Raw genomic sequence first — 24,175 nt, 5'->3', positions numbered from 1 at the left:
TTTCCCTTCATCTATTTTTATATTTAAAATATTCTCATTAAAACTTTAGTAAAATGAAAGAGAAAATTCTATCGTTTGGTTTTTACATGCCAATGTTTATTAAAATAATCTCCTGATTTTTATTTCAGTTCTGAAGTAACTTAAACCTTATAACTCCTCGCATATAATCCATCTTAAAGTGAACTGATCTATTAAAATAAATCAGTTATTCTCAAAATATCTCTTAAACATACTAGTCTATTAGTCTATTCCAAATATTCTATTTCCCTGTTTATATACCGCTTCCAACGGTTTTTTTTTTTTTTAGAGATAAAAATCAGCTGGGACAAATTTGGAGAGTTACAAATTGTTTTGTTAACATTTTGGAGAGTTACAAATTGTTTTGTTAACATTTTGGAGAGTTTTAAGTTGCATTTGAATGATCCAACAAGCTGAATGCTGACAATGAAGACTGATTTGAATGATTATTTCTGGCGCGATTTTTATGCCTCCAGATTATTAATCAAACTTGTGTGCTGCTTTGTGACAAAATTCTTGTTACTGTATCGCAATTTCATAGTTATTCAAGCGATGACTTATATAAATCATATAAATCAATGTATGCAATTCCTTGAAGTAAAAATCATGTATTAACTATTTTTTTTTCTGTTGGAAGATTTAAGGTATCAAAATCTGTTAACTCTATTCCGCACTTAAGCTAGTGGTAAAAAACCATGAAATTCTAATAAAAGATATGTTGTAGGTTTACTCGGAATTTAATAAAGATTCGTTTCATATAAAGATATAAAAATCGCCTTGAATCTAAATAGTATTTTACTATATTATTCATAATCAGTGACAAAGTGAAATCAAACTTAAATTTAAAATCAGAAGATTTTAATGTGGAATTAATAGTTTGGTATGTTAAAACTCTAAAACAGTTTACTTTCATCCGATCCTGTACGTAATCTGATTGCTATCAAAAATACTATTTCTTTCCATACTTTAGAATCTCAATTTCACGCTAATATATGTTTATACAAAAAGTATCCGACCATAATTTTTCGGGAGAAGATAAAGAAAACTAGGCAGTCAAAATTTGTCGGTCGTCGATGGACAGACGGTACCTAAAGCATCATAAAGGAACGGTGCGGAAAAAATGCTTGAAGAAAGCTAATTTTGGAAATAATTTTTGAAAATTATTAAGTGAAATTGGGAAGGATTATTCGGAAGGATCCAGATCCAATCCTTTGGAGTTTTAGTAGGATCAACAAGCAAATAAAAGAACTTTTCAATAAATGGCAACAAATTGGAGAAGAGTGAAGGACTCTTCATTCTCGGATTCTAAAACCTTCTGAGTATTTGCGCATGCTCCAAAAGCTACTTATTTAGTAAAACTAGGGATGAGAGGAAAGGAGATGTTTTATTTTAATGCCAAGGTGAACTCATATTATACACAGACTAGGCGTAAAAAACTGCAAGTAACTCGTAATATTATCGGAAAATTATACTAATGCACAATAAATTAATTCAGAACAATTTTTATCTATAGCGATTTGTTTAAACGTTAAATTATGTTGAATGAATGGAAGATTTCTTTCCTTAAAAGTTTGATAATTCATTTTTTTTTACAAAATAATATTCAATTTTTACGTTAAGCCACAACTTTTATACTTATTATTGACAGTTTTTAATTAAAATTTTGACCGGCGTCCTCGCCTAGGAGTAGCGCGTTTTCCCCGTGATTTGGGTGCCAAGGGTTCGAGTCCTGGTTTGGGCATGGCTGTTCTTTGACCTTCGTTCTATCTGTAAGGTGTGTGAAAAAGCCCCCTCTCCCCCTTGTAAAAAGGGATTGTGCGAGCGAGAGTGTGAGTGTCATCTTCATATGAGCTAGAAGTCAGTCTTCTGTCCTCGAGTGATCATGGGCCTTTACCTTCAGAAGTTACTGCACAGACTCGACTTAAATAGCCGACTTTGTCAGAGGAGTTATCTATGATAAGTGCCATAATTAACAATAGTAGATAATCTCAGTCACATTTAATGAAATTTTTTCGTGCTGTTCTGACAGTTTTTTGCTACTTGAACTAGCCATAGAAGCATACGATTTTTTTTTTTTTTTTTTACAATAATTCAATCAGAAACGACGTGAGACTCTGGCATATAAGTGGAAAAAATAGAATTAAAAAGTATCTAATTAGGGGATAGAAACCAAAGTCAAAGAATGAAGCATAACTGTTATGGTGAAGCATGACAGTTGGAAATAAATCTACTGGACTGCTAAGTAACTTTAATAAAGTTCTTATTAAACACTTATATAGATGTAAAGTGAAATTATTGTGGTAATATAATTCATATGAGCTAGAAGTTAGTCTTCTGTCCTCGGGTGATCATGGGCCTTTACCTTCAGAAGTTACTGCACAGACTCGACTTAAATAGCCGACTTTGTCAGAGGAGTTATCTATGATAAGTGCCATAATTAACAATAGTAGATAATCTCAGTCACATTTAATGAAATTTTTTCGTGCTGTTCTGACAGTTTTTTGCTACTTGAACTAGCCATAGAAGCATACGATTTTTTTTTTTTTTTACAATAATTCAATCAGAAACGACGTGAGACTCTGACATATAAGTGGAAAAAATAGAATTAAAAAGTATCTAATTAGGGGATAGAAACCAAAGTCAAAGAATGAAGCATAACTGTTATGGTGAAGCATGACAGTTGGAAATAAATCTACTGGACTGCTAAGTAACTTTAATAAAATTCTTATTAAACACTTATATAGATGTAAAGTGAAATTATTGTGGTAATATAATTCATATGAGCTAGAAGTCAGTCTTCTGTCCTCGGGTGATCATGGGCCTTTACCTTCAGAAGTTACTGCACAGACTCGACTTAAATAGCCGACTTTGTCAGAGGAGTTATCTATGATAAGTACCCTAATAAACAATAGTAGATAATCTCAGTCACATTTAATGAAATTTTTTCGTGCTGTTCTGACAGTTTTTTGCTACTTGAACTAGCCATAGAAGCATACGATTTTTTTTTTTTACAATAATTCAATCAGAAACGACGTGAGACTCTGACATATAAGTGGAAAAAATAGAATTAAAAAGTATCTAATTAGGGGATAGAAACCAAAGTCAAAGAATGAAGCATAACTGTTACGGTGAAGCATGACAGTTGGAAATAAATCTACTGGACTGCTAAGTAACTTTAATAAAGTTCTTATTAAACACTTATATAGATGTAAAGTGAAATTATTGTGGTAATATAATTCATATGAGCTAGAAGTCAGTCTTCTGTCCTCGGCTGATCATGGGCCTTTACCTTCAGAAGTTACTGCACAGACTCGACTTAAATAGCCGACTTTGTCAGAGGAGTTATCTATGATAAGTGCCATAATTAACAATAGTAGATAATCTCAGTCACATTTAATGAAATTTTTTCGTGCTGTTCTGACAGTTTTTTGCTACTTGAACTAGCCATAGAAGCATACGATTTTTTTTTTTTTTTTTTTTTTTTTTTTACAATAATTCAATCAGAAACGACGTGAGACTCTGACATATAAGTGGAAAAAATAGAATTAAAAAGTATCTAATTAGGGGATAGAAACCAAAGTCAAAGAATGAAGCATAACTGTTATGGTGAAGCATGACAGTTGGAAATAAATCTACTGGACTGCTAAGTAACTTTAATAAAGTTCTTATTAAACACTTATATAGATGTAAAGTGAAATTATTGTGGTAATATAATTCATATGAGCTAGAAGTTAGTCTTCTGTCCTCGGGTGATCATGGGCCTTTACCTTCAGAAGTTACTGCACAGACTCGACTTAAATAGCCGACTTTGTCAGAGGAGTTATCTATGATAAGTGCCATAATTAACAATAGTAGATAATCTCAGTCACATTTAATGAAATTTTTTCGTGCTGTTCTGACAGTTTTTTGCTACTTGAACTAGCCATAGAAGCATACGATTTTTTTTTTTTTTTTTACAATAATTCAATCAGAAACGACGTGAGACTCTGACATATAAGTGGAAAAAATAGAATTAAAAAGTATCTAATTAGGGGATAGAAACCAAAGTCAAAGAATGAAGCATAACTGTTACGGTGAAGCATGACAGTTGGAAATAAATCTACTGGACTGCTAAGTAACTTTAATAAAGTTCTTATTAATCTCTTATATAGATGTAAAGTGAAATTATTGTGGTAATATAATTCATATGAGCTAGAAGTCAGTCTTCTGTCCTCGGGTGATCATGGGCCTTTACCTTCAGAAGTTACTGCACAGACTCGACTTAAATAGCCGACTTTGTCAGAGGAGTTATCTATGATAAGTGCCATAATTAACAATAGTAGATAATCTCAGTCACATTTAATGAAATTTTTTCGTGCTGTTCTGACAGTTTTTTGCTACTTGAACTAGCCATAGAAGCATACGATTTTTTTTTTTTTTTTTTTTTTTTTTTTTTTTTTTTTTTTTTACAATAATTCAATCAGAAACGACGTGAGACTCTGACATATAAGTGGAAAAAATAGAATTAAAAAGTATCTAATTAGGGGATAGAAACCAAAGTCAAAGAATGAAGCATAACTGTTACGGTGAAGCATGACAGTTGGAAATAAATCTACTGGACTGCTAAGTAACTTTAATAAAGTTCTTATTAAACACTTATATAGATGTAAAGTGAAATTATTGTGGTAATATAATTCATATGAGCTAGAAGTCAGTCTTCTGTCCTCGGGTGATCATGGGCCTTTACCTTCAGAAGTTACTGCACAGACTCGACTTAAATAGCCGACTTTTTCAGAGGAGTTATCTATGATAAGTACCCTAATTAACAATAGTAGATAATCTCAGTCACATTTAATGAAATTTTTTCGTGCTGTTCTGACAGTTTTTTGCTACTTGAACTAGCCATAGAAGCATACGATTTTTTTTTTTTTTTTACAATAATTCAATCAGAAACGACGTGAGACTCTGACATATAAGTGGAAAAAATAGAATTAAAAAGTATCTAATTAGGGGATAGAAACCAAAGTCAAAGAATGAAGCATAACTGTTACGGTGAAGCATGGCAGTTGGAAATAAATCTACTGGACTGCTAAGTAACTTTAATAAAATTCTTATTAAACACTTATATAGATGTAAAGTGAAATTATTGTGGTAATATAATTATTTGTAAAATTAATTTCATTTATTATTCTTAAAAAAATATTTGATATCGCTGAAACTTAAATAAATGAATTGACTAAAATCAAAGGAATTAAAAGTAGAATACAAAATTCTCTGATTCAGTTTTTGACTCAAGATTAAAATTACCACAAAATGCCTTGTAAATAAGAATTAACTGCACTTATCGAAATCTGTTGAGACTTTTTACTTCTTAATTTTGTTATATTCAAACTGTTATTCTTATTTATTTTTCAAAGGCTTTGAAAACAATCAAATTTTGAGTCTCGCAACTAGCTTCACAGAAAAAAAAAATATTCTTGGAAAATTCTTTTATTAAAGCTTTCTTAAACACCTTTATTCCTTTTTAAAGTTTAGATTTAATAATTCTTTTGTCCACGTAAAAATATTTCGTTTCTTATTCGGTAAAAGAGTTAAAAAAATAACAATTATTTTTTCTTGTTTTCAAAATTATTTATCTTGCTTAGATTAATTCTCAACAGTTTCATATATTAAATTTTAGAAGAAATTTTGGCACAAAAGGGATTTATAACACACATTTTAATCCCGTCTAATTATACACTTGCTGGTTGAGAAATGCTACACCTACTCGTGTAATGCACAAAAAATAACATCTTTTATATTGGTGTTTCACTTAAGCTACGCATATGAAGCGCCAAATCCAAAGGAAGAAGAAGAAGAAAAAAAAAAAAAAAAAAAAAAAAAAAAAAACTGAGCAAGATTTGCAGCAGTAGTTAGAGTAAGTAAAACTTTTTTTTTTCGTTTCGCCTTTTAAGTTGCTTAAAAAACATTTCTCCAGAAAATTAATACATAAATGCCCATCTAATTAAAGTAAATCTTACCAGCTTAAAAAAATGCTCCAAGGATTTATTTTTAAAGGTGTGTAAATTAAAATTTATGGATTAAAATTTATCGTTTTCACCAAATAAAAAAATTGATTTTTTTAAAATGAGAATTAAAAGACTTGCTTAAATGTGAAATGCTTAAAGACATTTGAAATTACTCTATGTTGAAAGTATCATTATTTTTAAATGGAAATCATAAGATGGTTTGTAAGATTCAAATGCATCTTATATATTTAAAGACATGCTAAATTGAATTTTTGTTGAAAGAACCTCAATGGTAATTTTGTCTTTCAGTGCATTTTTATTAATCTTTCCTTTAAAGTGAGAATTGATAAATAATATTTCCCCTTAAAAGCACTTTAATAAAGTTTAAAAAAAAAAAGACAGCATTTAATCTATAAATGTAGAGAGCTTTGATTTAAGCAGTATATCAAGTGCTTACTTGAAAAATATTTTATCAATATGCTTTTACAACATTTGATTTTAAAATGCCTTTCTTTAAAATAATATTTTAAGAGCTGATGTTAAAGACGAATTCTGACTATCTTAATTAAAAGTTTATAAAATTCAAATATATTATTCTGCCATTTTTAACCATTATAATATTTGTGAAGCATGAAAAAACAAAAGCTCTACCACAATTAGTGAAACAAAAATAAATTATTGTTAAACACTATAAAGTTATTCATTATTTTTTTTTAATTTTTAAAGTTTAAACAAATTTTTAAAAACTTTATTTTAAATTTATTAATTGCATTGAAAAATTATAAGTGTTTGATACAAGCTGTTTATATTGAAACAAAGAAAATGTTTTCCAGATGATATTATTAATTTCAATGTTTTAATAATATCCTTTCAATGGAAAATAATAGCAGTATAAACTATACATACTACGAAGCGTTTTTTCAACTCTTTAAAAAAGGAAAATATGAAACACTGAAAATAATTATTAATAAATCCCTTGCAGAATGTATTATTTTTAAATATTACTTTTATATAGTTTTGATATCGCAATATGAATGACACTGTTTTTATTACACATTTTTATTATAATACTGTTAAATATATTTATATATATTTTATTGTATACTCATCAGAATTAATGCATTGGAAATAAAATTGTATTAAATATAGAAATGTTCCGTTAAAAAGTTTTATTTGCTTAGACTAAAAAGTTTTGTAACTAACCAAATTTTTTAAAAAAGAATAGGAATATTTTGAGAAAAAAAAATGTTTTTTTATACTTTTTAAAAATATGCGAATTTTTCATGTTTATATGAAATTACATATTTTTATTTAATAAATATTTAAACATCATTAATACGCATTTCGAACGATTAATAAATTTATTTTTTCACTTTCATGGAAACTTCTTATAATTATTGAAATAGATAAGATTTGGCATTATAGCATATTTTTCCTATTATTTAAAAAGATCTAATCATTTATAAAAAAAATTAATACGATTATTAAAATATCTAATTATTTACATATTTCGTATAGTATAAAGTTAAATGATTTTGTATTGAATAATGATAATTAATTCCTGTAATAATAATTTATTGCTAATAGTAACGATACTACCACTACAAATAATAATAATAATATTTAATTATAGTAACAATAGTTATTAGTAAGAATTATTATTATTATTAATATTTATAATAATGAGGGAATAATATAACCCAGATGATCTATGTTAAATAAAAATAATGTATAGTATTTTGTTACTAAAAATATAATTTTCCATTGCAAATTCCATTATTTTAGCAGTAATTACATACACTGCATATTTTGTAAAAGCTGCGCATTTTACTTTACAAAAACAATGATATTTTTTTCTTTCGACAAGTCTGTTCTTATTTATTTCATCATGGTTATTTTTAATTATATAAAGATTTCTGAACTAGAAAAAACCCGAAAGAGAATAAGATTAACATTCTCAATTCCTTTGCGACGAGGCTCCATTAATTAATTTCCCAAATCTGCAAGCTGTATTCCAAACAGTATCTTAATGACTTCATGAAGGACAATGCAGCAAGTCACAGCATTAGACGAGCAGTCTGAAAGGTTTCTAAAAAAAGCACAGATTTGCCGAATTCGTCTCCCTTCTTTTCAAAAATCAATGGCAGACAAATAGTGTTCCTTGGAATTAATACTTTTAGCTGTAGAAATGGGACGCGTCAAAAACGGAAATCATTTCGGTTCTTAATCACCGAGTCTCTGTACTATAGAAAGGGACACATTCTTTGAAAGAACACATTTTTTATTCTTTCTCCGAATTTCTAAGGCACTTATTAAAATATTCTTCCCCCTCAGCATCAAAGAGCGCTGTCATTCAAAGAAAGCCTCATTTACAACAGAATTTGTAACAACATTCAAAAAGAGCGATGGCAATAACAAAAGAAAAAATGGCGAGAAAGAAATGGAAAAAAAAAGTTCCATACTGGAGCGATTGAATCAAAGAAACCCTAAATAGAAACTGGGGAAGCATCTGCAATATCTATTCCCTTTACTAGATTTCCGAACTGACCATTAATTATTCGAGTAAGGACAGGGTTGCCGGGATAATTTATCAGCTGTCCCTAAACGGCGCCCATTCTAATATAGGAGACAAATTTCTTATCAAAACATCCTTGCTGTATTCAATTTTTCAATGATTTTCTAAAATATATTAAATTTTAACTGTAGAAGAGAGATGATACATTTTCCAATCAAATGATCTTTGCTATTTTGATATGGCAATAGATAATAGTTAATGTCATTTGCAACTTAAACTATTTTATCTTGTTAATATTCTATCAAAACCTATAGCACCTACAGAATTGAAATTCGAAAGCATAATCTTGATGCTAAGATATACTAAGTTTATTCGATGTATGATTTTTTATCGCTATCAGAAATATAATATTTAATTTTTTCGATTACATTTGCTTTTGAATTAAAAAAAAATATCCTTATAGAATAGGTTCTACATTTACATTCGATAAACTTAATTCTATTTTTAATTTATAAATAATAATTTTTTTATCAACGTATTACCGGTATGAATTTTGTATACAAAAGTAAAATTAAATTTGTGCCAATTTTTCAAACAGAAGGAAGAAATGAGAATTTTATAGAAAAGAATATAATGAAATTATTTTTCAAAACTCATTTTAATTTTGCAGACATTGGAAAATTAGCATACCATAGTGTGAACCTGAGTATCAACTTTGTATTTTAAGATTAAATTGTCTTTTTATCTCAGCGGTTTATATAAAGTGGGGATGATTAAAAATTCAGAATGCTTAAATTAGACACCATTTTATATTCGAATCATCTGCCTAACACGTTTGATATAACAGCTGATTTTATGTCCCATCCTCAGAAACCATTTTAATAGTTTTCGTCTTTATCCACAAATCATTTTATACATAAGCTGCTAAACCCGTGAATTTGATATTTTAAAAGACTGTCTAAGCACCCCGTTAATTCACCTTGCTTTTAATCAGATTTTATCATAATGGTTTTTGTTTTATTTTTGTTCTGACTAGCTTATTAGTAATGAAGTCTTCAGTTAGGGTTTCAGCTGATAAATGACAACTAATGAATTAGTTTCCTTCTTAAAAGTGAATTGTTTCTCTTACAAACGTCAACATTTGAATAACAATATTATAATTTTTTTATAATTTACTATTAAATATTTTATCAACGCAATGACTTAAAGACTAAAATCTCAATATTTGATTTTGTAAAATCTGATCAAATAATTTCCGTGATTATAAATTACAATTTTCTAAAGTTTTCTAAAAAAATGTTTTATTTGATGGATGGTTGATTTAGATTTACATATTTAATTGTTTATTATATGATTGTACATATAGATAATATAAGACTGGTAGCTAACAAATTAATGTTGCAACAATTTAAATTAAAATAAATAATAATGATAATACCAACAATAAATCAATTTTTCAGGATTCTTAATTGTATCACTAAGTTATTTAAATTTCAGATATGAGGCTTTGTCACAAAAAACTAAGTTTGTTAGAGATTTTAGGGAGATACATCCTAATAAAACAATCCCCAACAAATGAGTGAATATGAATAGGCCAGCTTATAAGAAGCAATTTAAATTATTTGACTGGAAACTATACATGTTTTAATAAATATTTTTCTCGGGCCAAAAGTGAAGTAGAACTTCCGTCTTTGAGACGAAGGAATAGGGGATTCTTCCTAGATGTAGTTTGTAAGGGAATGAAGATTTCACGAAGTGTCTATCGTCTATATTTAATCAAGTTTAATATATTTCCTCACACTCTAGTACAATGCTACATTTCAAGGAACTATTGTTAATCTAGTAAAACTGAATACATTTCTAGTTGTGTAGTGTGATATAATCAAGTTATGTAAACTTCAAGATCTGAACTATAACTAAATTCGATTCTGATAAAATTTTAAATTTAATATATAAATAATATATCTTAAGTGAATGAATATAGTATTAGGCTTCCATTCCTAGATAAGAGTTAATTTTCATCTCTGCTTATAGTAAAATAATAACTAGTAACATATAACTATAGTAACCTCTCTGCCTATAGTATAGTAATAAACAAACTCGATTTTACTTTTAAATGCTTATTGTGTTATCAAGATAAGTTTGTTTGGAATAATTTTCACATTCCAAATACATCTTAAGAATAAAATGGATGGAATGGGGAAATATGAAGTTGTGATTTATTTTCTTTAAAATCCTTATTAGAACTTATCCGAATTATTATTAATCTATACTTATATAAAGCTCAATGTATTATGTGTGTGTGTGTGTTGGCGCTCTACAGGCCAGACCGTTTGACCTACAGCTACCGAATTTAGTACATGTATACCTTGGAAGGCGAGAATGTGCAACTGGGGTTCCTTTTTTGATTTTTTAATTAGAATTTTAATTATTAATTAAAAACTAACTTTCCCGGCAAAAAAAAAATCTTCTCATTTTCCCCACCCACAAATCAGTAAGGCTTCAGTTTTTTTTTTCACACTAATGAGGCTAGGCGTAAGATTTTTCGGCCGATTATTTCAAACGATTCTGTTTATTTTCTTAATGTTTGATGCATTTAAAATTAAAAATTGTTAATGAATCGATCTTTCAGATTCATTCTGAAGTACTTTTGAATTAAAATAAAACAGAATAAAGGAAATTAAACATTTCTAATCTGCATACCGTTACCCCAACTGGTGTAGAAAAATTCACGCATTTGCATTACCATAACTGGCGTTGAAAATTCATGCATGCGCATTGTGTTCTGATTGTTGACAAAATTTATCGACGGATGCGGACTTGATTTAAATTATTTTTATTTTAGTTGCATGCTTTTGTAATTAAATTGTATTTATGTTAGTTATATATTTTTTGTCTATGCGTATAGTTTTAAGTACATCATTTTTAAGTAGTTTTTTTAACCTGTTTTCAACCGATTATTTTAAACGATTCGTTTTATTTTCTTAGTGTTTGATGCATTTAAAAATTAAACATTGTTAATTAATCGATCTGGTCATGATGAATCTGAGAAAATTTTGTTGACAAATTCTTGAAATATTACATAAATTAAGAAAGATATTCTTTAGTGCCTATGAAGTTTAAACGCTCAGTGACTCTGTTTTCAGTAATAATATTACGAAAAAATACTTTGCTTCAGTAAAAATTATTATTATATTAATTGCAGATTAATCCTTTCTACTCTAATTTAAAGTATAAATTCTACTGGAGCAAACAGAAAATTAGAGCGATACATATTACGTTATGACAGAAGGCCTTTATTATATTATGAGTGAATTATATGACTATCAAAATTTGAAGTTTTAAAATATTTTGATGAAGAAACTATTAAAGTAGGAATTGCATAAAATATTTAATTATTAAAATTTTAACGAACATTAAGATTGGCGAACCGGCTGGTCGCCAAAAGCGGCTAGTCATTTGATAAAAAAAGAACATTTTTATTCCTGATCGTTCATTCAATATAAACATTTTTAAGAAAGGAGCAGATTTCTCATAAACTTGTTATAGACATGTTTTTTATGCTTTTAAAGGGAAATAATTTTATTCATATTCAATATACATATTATGCTCATCACACTTCCTTTTGATGCTATTTTTTATATTTTATATATGTATATTGAGAGAATTTTGCCTAAATCTATGATTTATGAATATGTTTTTGGTGTTGAATTCCTTCTCAAGACTATTGAAATTATATTTGGATTAATTCCATTAAAGAAAAAAGTAGGTATAAATCTGAAGTAGAAATTATAAATTCATAGATATTGAAACAGCAAAATAAAAAGCAGAATTAAAGTATTTATACAATAAATACCTACAGATATTTTTATATTTCATTTTAGTATTCAAGAAAAGATTTATGTTTTAGAATATTTAATAAATTTTATTTATTTCTCACCAAACTTATCTAAATATTACAATTTCATTTGAAGATTTTTGTACAGCATACAAACAATATAATGAAATTATTAAGACAAATTCAGGATAGTTATTCAGAAATATAACAAGTTGGTTGCCGCGTGAATCTCATGTGATTCGCACCTATTTTCTAATTGAATTATGTGTTCTCTTCTACAGTTAAGTAATAACATAATTTTTTTTTTTGTTTAACTAGATTTTTTTTGCACGAATCATAAGCTTGAATCAAGGCAGCGAATGTGTTAAAAAAGTCAGAAGAACAATTTGTAGTCTTCGTTATCTTTCAATTTTTATTCTAAAAATCATGTACTATTTACTACTTCTTGAAACTCAAATATCCCCATTTTTTATTGACAGATGAATACTAGAGTAAAATGGACCATTTTGTGCATTTATTTTCAGTGATGAGAATAAACAAATCTCTTCATCTTTATCTCGAATATCAAACGAAACTTTAAATTTAACTCAAGATCTCTGCAGTTCTTTCAACTTTAAATCATGGCGACTGTCCAATAGCAACCCTGCTAACGACTAAGTTATGAAAACTGCCAAGTGCTGCGTGAATTTTTATTCTTCCAACAGTTCCCATTGCATGGGATTTGTGTACACGCTCACTCTTTGTCATTAAGACCCCATGTTTTAATCGCATTGATGAGTGCGTGAAAAATGTTCCTGCTGAATTTAATGAGTTCTGTGCACCCCCCTCGACAACCTCCTCCCACCCATCAGCCAATCACAACCGTCGGTTACTCAGTGGTTATAAATTCGGATTTCTTTAATTACTGAGAGAGGTTTGTCGAATGTGCTGTTGGAATTATTGTCATTATCTACAATGACTTTCAGCAACATGCATTACTGCACAAAATACCGAGAAGTTAGAGCTAATGGATGTGAAGAACTTAATTAGGATTTGGTGGAGATATAGAAGCCTTTTTTTTATTCGCTATTTGGGTTTTGGCAGACGATGATTTAACGGCATTTGGGAACAGAATTGGTTTGAAAAGTGCGTTGAAATGATTTATTTGCTGTTTGAATTCCCTTTGGATTTTAACAATCTCCATACCATGTATTTTACTTTTGTTACAATGAAGTTATATTTTATATTTATACGCATTAAAATATAATGTAAATATTCTTAAATTATGAAGCAAAGAACATCGTAAATGCATTCTTTTTGAGTTTGAGACTCTTGAGAAAAGATTTTTTTTCTAATCTAATAATTAGATATCCAATCAACAGTGTGAAAAAAAATTTCAAGGAGAAAACACTACTTCACTTATTCATATAACAAAAGAATCAGCCGGCGTCCTGGCATAAGGATAGTACTTCTTCCCCGTGATCAGGACGTCCTAGGTTCAAGTCCCGGTTCGGGCATATCTGTTCTACTTGTGAGGTGTATAAATGTGCCCCCCCCCCCCCTGTAAAAAGGGGTTGTGCAAGCGAATGTGATGCGTGAATAGCTAAGACGTACTCTTGGCCCTAGTTGATGCTACTAAAACAAGAGACGCTCCCTTGGCTTAAAATCGCTGACTTCGTCAGCGAGCTTGTCCATAGCAAGTGCCATTACAAACAACAACAAAAGAATCATGTATAATAAACATAACAAAAATAATGTTCTTATAAAGAATTATAATAAAGAAAATGCAGTCTTAATGAAAAGCAATAAATAAGATTGCTTCAAAATTGAAACATAAATTTAAAGATAAAATATTTGTTGATCCGATGTGGACCATTCGAGAAAAATGAAAATCCTCTCCATAAGTACACGATGCTGTTCCATATTTTGAATTTTGTTAAATATCATAAAGTTGTCGTAATATTGTAGTTGGATAATTTTAACTATAATTGGATACTTTTTAATAATCAAAAATCTTACCTTTAAAATTGAAACTTAATTTTCAAGATGCAATTTTTGTGAATCCGTTAAGAACAATTCGAGAGAAACTAGAAGTGTCTATATTAGCACACTATTTTTATATTCTTATTTCTGTACAATATCATGAAGTTATTGAACATATTGTACCTGGATAATTTTTAATAATCATAATTGGATAATTTTCAATACTCAAAAATTTTACTTTTAAAATAGAAACGTAAGTGTAAAGGTAAATTTTTTTATGGATCTGATAAGGATTGCTCGATAAAAACGTGAAGTATAGCTATTAGCATACGATGCTGTTCCATATTCGGAATTCCTTATAATATCATGTAATTATCGAAACAGTTTTGTTGGATAAAGATGATACGCTTAATCAGTGAAAACAGATTGCAGAGAAACAGCGAAAAACATTTCCAACCTGTATCAGATTAGAAAAATAAATCCACATTTCAAAACTAAACTGAAACTAATAATTGATTCTTCAGTAATTACAGACCCTAAACGCCACTGAAGAAACATATGCCCTCATAATTCAGGAGTTACAATAAAAGAATTTTTATTTTGTTTGAATTCTATGTGATTATTAAAAAATAACGTTACAGAATTTATTTCTTTGAGTTCAAACATCCAAATATACGCAAACCAAAAATATCACACTCACGCGCATATATCTATACTTATATAAAGCTCAATGTGTGTGTGTGTGTGTGTGTGTGTGTGTGTGTGTGTGTGTGTGTGTGTGTGTGTGTGTGTGTTGGCGCTCTACAGGCCAGACAGTTCGACCTACAGCTACCAAATTTGTCATATGCATACCTTGGAGGTCGAGAATGTGCACCAGGGGTAACTTTTTTTGAATTTTTAATTAGAATTTTAATTATTAATTAAAAACTAACTTCCCGCCAAAAAAATCTTTTCATTTCCCCACCGCCAAATGAGTAAGGCTTCAGTTTTTTTTTCCACGCTAAAGAGGATTGGCTTAAGAAATGTTCGGCAGATTATTTCAAAGGATTCTGTTTATTTTCTTAATGTTTGATGCATTTTAAATTAAACAATGTTAATAAATCGATCTTTCAGATTCATTCTGAAGTACTTTTGAATTAAAATAAAACAGAATAAAGGAAATTAAAAATTTCTAATCTGCATAGCGTTACCCCAACTGGAGTAGAAAATTCACGCATTTGCGTTACCATAATTGGCGTTGAAAATTCACGCATGCGCATTGTGTTCTGATTGTTGCCAACTATTTTAAACGGATACGGTTGGTTTTGAAGGTTTAATATGTTTTCGACAGATTATTTCAAACGATTCTGTTTATTTTTTTAGTGTTTGATGCATTTAAAACTAAGCATTGTTAATTATTCGATCTATTCATGATGAATCTGAGAAAACTTTGTTGAAAACTTCTTGAGATATTATATAAATTAAGAAAAATATTCTTTATGCCCATAAGGTTTAAATGCTCAGTGACTCTGTTTTCAGTAATCATATTTAAAAAAAAATGCTTTGTTTCAGTGAAAAATCTAATAATATATTAATTGCATATTAATCATTTCCAATTTAATTTAAAGCATACATTCAACAGGATCTAACAGAAAATTAGAGAGATACATATTACGTTATGGCTGAAGGCCTTTAAAATATTATGAGTGAATTATATGACTATTTAAATTTGAAGTTTTAAAATATTTTGCTGAAGAATCTATTAAAGTTGGAATTGCGTTGGAAGAAGCAATTAAAGTTGGAAGAAGCAATTAAAATGGGAGTTCCATAAAATATCTAATTAATAAAATTTTAACGTGCATTAAGATTGGCGAACCGGCTTGTCGCCAAAGGTGGCTAGTATATATATAAAGAGAGAGAGAGAGAAACATCATGTATAATTCCTGTCTGAATTGTTAGACGTATCACATTTTGAGCAAATTTATTGAATTAAAATATTTTTTTAAAAATATTTTTCTTGTAATATAATGCACAATACGTTATGAAGACAACAGCGTCTAAATCAATAAAGAATTTAATTTTAAATCAATATTTATTATTATTTCTATAAATATTAATAAAATAATGCAATTTTTCCTTTCTTTTAAAATTTATTTAAACTGCCTATTGTACTGATTAAAGCTATAATTTTACTTAGTTTGATTTTTAAACATGATATTACAGTTTCTGTTTACATCGGATTCTTATTCTGTATCACAAATGAACGGATAGACATATCAAATTTTTATGTCCTTTAATACATGTTGGGGGTAAAGAAAGAATGATCAGTGTCAAAGCATGTATTTTTGTTTCTTCGTCGAATCATTGTATCAGCAACATTAATTTGATTTTTGGTTTACTTATATTAACGTCCCATTTGAAGCAACACTAGGGCTATTTTGGGACGAACGTCGTAATTTTGAACCACGGTCAGATGACGAGGACGACACCTGAGCTGTCACTCCCCTCTCCTTGCACTCCCTGGCACCACGCCACACCAGTGGGAGGACGTTTGGTCATGACGGATTTAACGTGCAACAGACCCCCTTACATGACGGTTCTTCGGTGGAATCGGGTCTCTAATCTGCAACCCACCGGTTCCAAAACCGATACCTTACCACCAGGCCACCGCGGCCTCATCAGCAACATTAAAACGCCAAAACAAGCAAAATTATTATTACATACTACTTTTTAAATACCGATCCATCTAAAAATAAGTAAGTGTTCCTAATAATTTTATCAAAGAATATAAGTCAATTTTGAAAGTGATTTATGTAGCAAGATTAAAACGAATCGTTAATAAATTAAATTAAATAATCTTACAGCATGAGAACAAGAAACAAAAAAAAAGAATTAAAACAAATATAAAAATAAATACTCAAACAAAATAAATCGGTAACAGGGTATAGAACTTAATAATAATGCAGAATATTATGGTCATCGCAAGAGAATAACGCTCTCTGTCGATATATTCTATTTCAGCAAACACAATTTACGATGCCAATTCCAAAGCCTGTTAAGTATATACTTTAAATACAAAATATTACTTTGAATAAATATAATTAGTTCTGAAGTAATAGAGACTGTGAATATTGGAATATTATAGCTACCGTGTTACAACATTGCATGACATATATTCATGGATACAACTATAGAGCAAATATAATTTACAAGATAGTTTATATGGTAATGCATATATAAATGTCCAATAACTGTCATAGTTTCTAAATAGAGTCAGCATTGATTTCCCGTGATGACAAAATAAGTAATCAAGCTGATTATGAATTATGAATTGCATGATGATTGTAATTTAAAATCGCAACAAATAATGGATGAAAAAATTTGATGAGTTGGTTAATTAAACTAATATATTTTAATACAATACAATGCCATTTTAACCCTGATGATCGGATTAATAATATTCAAATTGCGACTTAAATAATATCAAAGTGTGCTTGGAAATAGGAGAAAATTGAATCTGATTGAGATATACATGTCCTTAAAATGGAATCCAGAAATGTGAAGAAGATGCGTTACCTGAGCTTCTTCCGATTCATCAGATAGGAAATTATAATTACTAAATTACCAACCTTGTTCGGATTACCTCAGCAAAATTTGTAATACTGATGAATGGTACAATAAACCAATTCATAGATTCAATAATTACCAACTCAGATCGAATTCTGACTGCACTAATGAACTAAATCAATTCTGATTCAGCTTTGATTAATCACAGGAATCCAATCAGTTGTCCTGCTGATATTCATTCCGTACTGATGTTACATATCGGACCAAGGTTTGAGTATATAGATATAATAGATTAGATATAATTTCTTCTAACACATTAAATCAAGTTTAGTTGAATTCAGTTTAATTTATTTTGTTTTATAACCTCTTTAATGAAAGTAATCGATTAAAGATGTTTCTAATGAATGATTGATATTTGTTTTAAGTTTCTATTCTGGATAAAAAGTTATATGGATGTTGCAATCCTTGCAAGCAATTATTGCAATATTTTAATAAAATAATTATTCAACAGATATTATTATAATAGGATTATTCGATCAAGGTTTCTACCTATTCACCCTATTAGTACAAATGTCTAATAACTTTGTTAAGATATTGTTACGAAATTTCCGGGGTTCGTTTGGATAGTGGGGGTTATATGGTGTGAAGAACGCTCAATCACCAGGCGGCAGTAGAAAATAAAACAAAGACGTTTATTTACACGAAGACACACAGGACAGCACAAAGACGACAACTATATACAGCACAAAGACGACAACTATACACAGCACAAAGACGACAACTATATACAGCACAAAGACGACAACTATATACAGCACAGAAGACGATTATCTTCAGCCGAGACGTGCAGCATACAAAACTCGACTACAGACAGTAGCACACAGCTTATTTCAGCACTAGTTTCAATCCGTCGCTGCTCCGCTTATCTCTGGAAGGCCATTTCTTTATCGTCGGTTCCGACTACTCTTCGATTCCACTGGTTCGCAACCCAATTCACCACCACTGCCCGGCAGCTGCGGGTGCTTCCTTTTATAGGTCTCAGGAGGTGGGGCTAGAAACCTCTAAACCAATCAGGAACGTTCGAGGCGTATCTCCGTTCCTACTGGACGGGTCGGGAAAATTCTCGATGTTTAGGGTATAATCTATTTTGGGACCAAAGTCGCCAAAATCGTCGCCAAGTCGCCAAATGGTCGCTAAGCTCCGGGACCTCCTAGGGAATCAACTATGCTGGGCAGCCGCATCAAGGATTCGTAGCAATATCTTCACGATACTGATTGGCATTCAGAATATAGAATAATATCGTGGATACAACGCACACTATATTGTGGTAATATTCAAACAAACTTAAGTTCAATGTTTGTTTACACTTCAAACAATAATATAATGAATAATTATATAAGTATAGAAAAGTTCATAATATTTTAAAATATTCTTATATATAATCGAAATGATTTCGACTTAGCATTATTTTTATAGGCTTTGTGGTATTTTTGGCAACAATTAATAGTTTTGAAATTAAGAGGCTCTGAAACTTGAGACACGGAAAAATTTCCAAAATTCCATATCTCACCTTGCCATAGAATAATAAGACACCTTCCTAAAAATTTAGTTTTGTTTTAGAGTCGGCAGAGCAATTGGATGAAATTAAATGAGCTTTGCTATATGAGTGTTTTTATGATTAATTTCTTGTGGTTTATTTCGATCCATGTTATAAAACGATTATGTTGTCAGTTATATAAATGGTCTTTTCCTCATGAATTTGATTATTTACTTAAAAATTAATTGCAAAATAAATTAATTGAAGGATTGCAAGCCATAATTTCCATCTCTTTTCCCAAATGAAAGATGGAATAGGGTGCAACAATAAATTTAAATCATTCTAAGCTAAGGTGCAATTTAATATTTTAAAAAAAAGTCATTTATATATGATGAATTGATTTATTCGAATTCATTATCTGTAAAGAATCAAATTCAAGAGTAAATAAAAGTCACATGGTTTCATGATTTCTAAAGGAAAGGCGAAGCAAGGAGCAAAAATAATCAGAGATTCTACTCTTAAGGTGTGTAAGTACGTTCCAGATGATGTTTTTTTTTTTTTTTTTTTTTTTGAAAAATGTTGAAAAATAATTATATTTTTAATTTTGCATAAAAAAAAATCTAAGAAAACAAAATATACATGTTAAATAAAGTAATTATTTTAAAATTAAAAAAATCCTTTTTTTTTTAGCTAAAAAAGATATAATTAAAATTCTCCAATTTCTTCATATTCATCATTTGTAAAGCATCAAATGCAAAATTATCAAAAAGTGTCATATTTCATTATTTCCGAATGAAAGACAGAAAATGGTGCCACAATATGTTTAGATATATTAATCTTAAGAGAAATTTTATATTTAAAGAAAAGACAAATTTTTAATTTACTTTCATTCGTAGAACGAAAGTATCAAATGCAACAGCAACAAAAACTGACATGGTCCATGATTTATAACATGCGTCTATCGTCAATTCTAATTCGACAGGGCAAGAAAAATTCTCCAGCTTATGAATACACTTCAATAAATTGTCCAAAGTATTCGAGAGTAGGCTTGAGCTTGTAGGCCTTCTTTTAAGGATCGCAATAAAATTCTTTCAGATGGAAGCAATGAAATCTACGGCAACGGAAGTTTGCAAACCAGAAATGTATGCAGTGATATTAAATGAACCACCTTCTAACAAAATAAGAAAACTTGTTTTTATTCATCGTATACAGCGACATAAAAGGGTGACACCTTAAGGTTAGAGGAACTTCGTTCCTCTGTATTCATTATGTAAGCAGGAGGGAAAGGGTTAGAAGGTTACTGGATCATGGGAAGCTAGATCCTTGGAAAATAAATAAAATATACGGGGCCTTGTGTTTGCTACACGACTGGAAATCGCAAAGGAAACCAGTTTGTGTTGTTATTTGAAATAGCTATTTATGCTCCTTATGAATTACCTTTTTGCAATGTTAGAATTAAGAAATTACCTAGAAAATTATTTGGTACAAAATTCAATTAAAAACATAAGAAATTGGTCTATGAAATTATGCCCTAGTGAATATTTCATATTTTGCATTTAAACTCCCCAAAACTCATTTGAACAGAATGGGGACCATGAATATGATTCCCCCCCCCTCGTGCTGTTGAACTAAAAACTGCAATTCTGGGCTGATAAATAAAATTTTATATTAGTTTTAGCAAAGTTTCGTTGAATGAATGATGAAGAGACGAAACATCATGTGCAGGATCGATTTGAATGTTAGGTATCACCATTTGTTTGGAGTGAATCTTATTTCTGCATGGAAGAAACTTTGGTCAGGTATCGTTATCGAACGCGACCCTTTGCAAGAGTTCGTGAAACCTTAATTGATGAGAACATCTCCCTGACAAAGATTATTAGGCTAGAGGTAGACTACAAAGGGCATTGATGAGCTAGTAAAAGAGCATAGCCAGAATTACCAAAGAATTTATGGAGCTGCACTCTGTGTCATAGTAAAAAAAAAAAAAAAGTTGCTGATAAAATTTGGTGAGGAGAGTAGGCAATAACAGCCTCAGCAATGTAACAATCTTGCAGTAAAATAAGGGAGATGCTGAAAGCGTGGAAAATTATAGCAGTTCAGCTCAGTTCAGTTATATTAATATCCCGTTTTTAAAGAAACACTAGGGCTATATCGGTATGTACCTCGTAATTTTGAACTGCGGTCAGATGACTAGAACGAAACCTGAGCTGTAACCCCCTCCAAGCCTTCAGACAACAACAATGGGAGGAAGTTTGGCCACGGCGGTGTTAACATTCACTTGATCCGCCTACACGACGGTTCTTCGACGGAATCGTGTTTCGAGCTTGAAACCCGGTTTCGATACCGAGTTCTTACCAACATATCCCCTCAGCACGGAAAATTATTGCATCATACGTTGAGAAGTATCACACTAATTAGGTAGTAGCTATTCGTTCTAAAATTCATTTAAAGATATTGCTGTGTATCTTTTTCACCAATTTTTTAAACATAGCCAACAGGCATATGTTTTTATACAACTTTCTGGTAGAAAAAGCATGCCTTGTAAATAATAAATTGTATAATTATAAATCTGCTTAAACGGGTTTCGAAATCGAAAACATTATCCTTTTCAACATGGGTTCCTATGGTGAAAAAATTGTTTCGTTTAAAGAGTACTTTGCATTACAAGTAAAATTTGATAAAGAATTATAGTCGCTAAGCAAGGCCCCATTCTATCGAGAATTTTACTGTATTTTTAAGCTTTAAAAAATCAAATTGGAAAATATGACAACTCTTTCCCACGCATGAATGCATTCCGTAAAAAGTGTATCAGGCTGGTGAATGTAGTTTTAACAAAAATCTCTTTCAAAGCCCCACCAAAATATGTATTTATATCTCTAAAATATATCCTTCTATTTAAATTCTTCCACTATAAAATAAAAAAAGGCCAGTCAATATTTTCAAAATATTGATTTGCGGAATAAGCTTTTGTTCCGCCATTCTCTTAATTTAGCTTTAAAAAATAATATGAATTTATTCCGCAAAACACTAAAAAAGGAGAGGAAGTCACAAAAAAAAAGGAAAGAAATTTGACGGAGCTGAGGCTTTTCAACGCAAGCTGGAAAACAAACAATCGAATGTTTGTTTGGAATGTTTCAACCCCATTAAAAGCTTTCCATTCTTTCGCAGAAAAATGTTTTCTCCTGAGATAAAAATGACAGTTGATTACAGGTTGCTTCTCTCCTCCCAAGGAAGGATTTCATTCTATAATCAACGACGACAAGGCATAGCCCCGCTCTCAACCAATTTCTCAAACTGTAATCTAGCTTTAGATAATACGTAATATTACATTTGGCTCGTTTTTTGTCGCGTTCTTCTTCTTTAGGTTCATCGTTTCCTGGAGTTTTCAAACAAAAGATGAAAAAAAAAATATCTAGAGAAAAGGTTTATCCAGTAAAATACTTTTTATGACGTTTCCCTTTCATTTTTCTTTCACAATGTAGAAAACTAGTTATTAAATATTTTAAAAATTCAATTGTTTATTCTGAAGGAGAGAGTCTCTGCAGCAGAGTTTCGTGAGGAATTTATTCTGAGTTTAATTTAGTCCGTATTGAATATTTGAGTTTATTTCTGCTTCAAATTGGACTTTTTTTTTCTCATTTCCCTTTTCTTCAGATTGCCTGAATAAAATGCATATTTGTCTATTTCTTCATCGCCTATTAAAATTGCTACGAGAAATCTTGACAGCAGAAAAAGTTCTTTATTTTGTCTTTGAGAAATATATAAAATATTTTTCTCTTAAATTTCAACTTAGCTTAACTTATTATATCCTTTCAATGAAAATATTGTTACTAATACACAAATACACATACTTATAATGTATATATATATATATATATACGTTACTAGAAACGTAATAAACTATTGAATATTTATCAAATTTACTGAATAGTTTAAAAAATTAACAACTCGTAATCTGGAATGTAATAACTTCTGATTATTTTGAGAAGTTCCAATTTTTTTTTCAAATAACATAAGAATTTCTTTGTTAGCAATTTTAAGGGTGTTGTAACTGATTACAATAATTATATTTTCATGAAAACTATATAACTATATTTTTATTGAAAATCAAGATACTAACACACAAATACACATGTATGCGAGTGTATATGTGTGTTTGTGTATGTGTTATGGTAAATGTGATATATTATTGAAGATTTATTAAATTTGATGGATAGATTGTAAAATCCCCAACTCATAATAGGAAATGTAAGGACTTCGGATTGTTTTGTGGAGTAACAAGATAATTAATTTCAGTACATGATTTTCAAATAACATAACAATTTGGCTGCCAGGAATTTTAAGAGCGTCATGATAACTATTAAAACTGTTGGGAAATTAATTTTCAACGAAATAAATTAAATGAAAGTGATGATTTTTCACTTTCATTAGAGAATATATATTAAAGAATATCCTAAGTTATATATGTCGCAAAAGTTATGTCTAATTCTGGTGAAGTTATTTATTTTTTACTGTTATTTACTTATTATTCCCCATTACGAGTTGGGGATTTTACAAACAAACCGGTAAATTTTACAACTATTCAACTACTTATTACATTTACCAAATTTACCTTTAATTTAGTGCTTTGTTCATTAGCTCTGATTATCATATCGTATTTGTCCTTGAATAAAATCATCTCCTCTGTACCTTCAAGTTGTTCTTTCAGCTGTAGGTTGGCAAATGTTTAAGTATGATCACGTGCGTATAACCGAGTTATTTTTTTCTTATTT

The 24,175-nt window shown here is 29.7% G+C and overlaps 1 protein-coding gene across 1 annotated transcript in view; it reads right to left on the bottom strand.

Annotated features, from left to right (window-relative positions):
- Window positions 1-24,175, bottom strand: part of LOC129985171 (hemicentin-1-like) — a 515,751-nt gene that overhangs the window by 122,143 nt on the left and 369,433 nt on the right. The gene's annotated exons all lie outside the window — the stretch shown is intronic.

Source organism: Argiope bruennichi, chromosome 9 (assembly GCF_947563725.1).
Source record: "Argiope bruennichi chromosome 9, qqArgBrue1.1, whole genome shotgun sequence".
Taxonomy (NCBI): Eukaryota; Metazoa; Arthropoda; class Arachnida; order Araneae; family Araneidae; genus Argiope; species Argiope bruennichi.
Note: the sequence above shows the minus strand (reverse complement) of the source record. Positions and strands in the feature narration are given on the sequence as shown.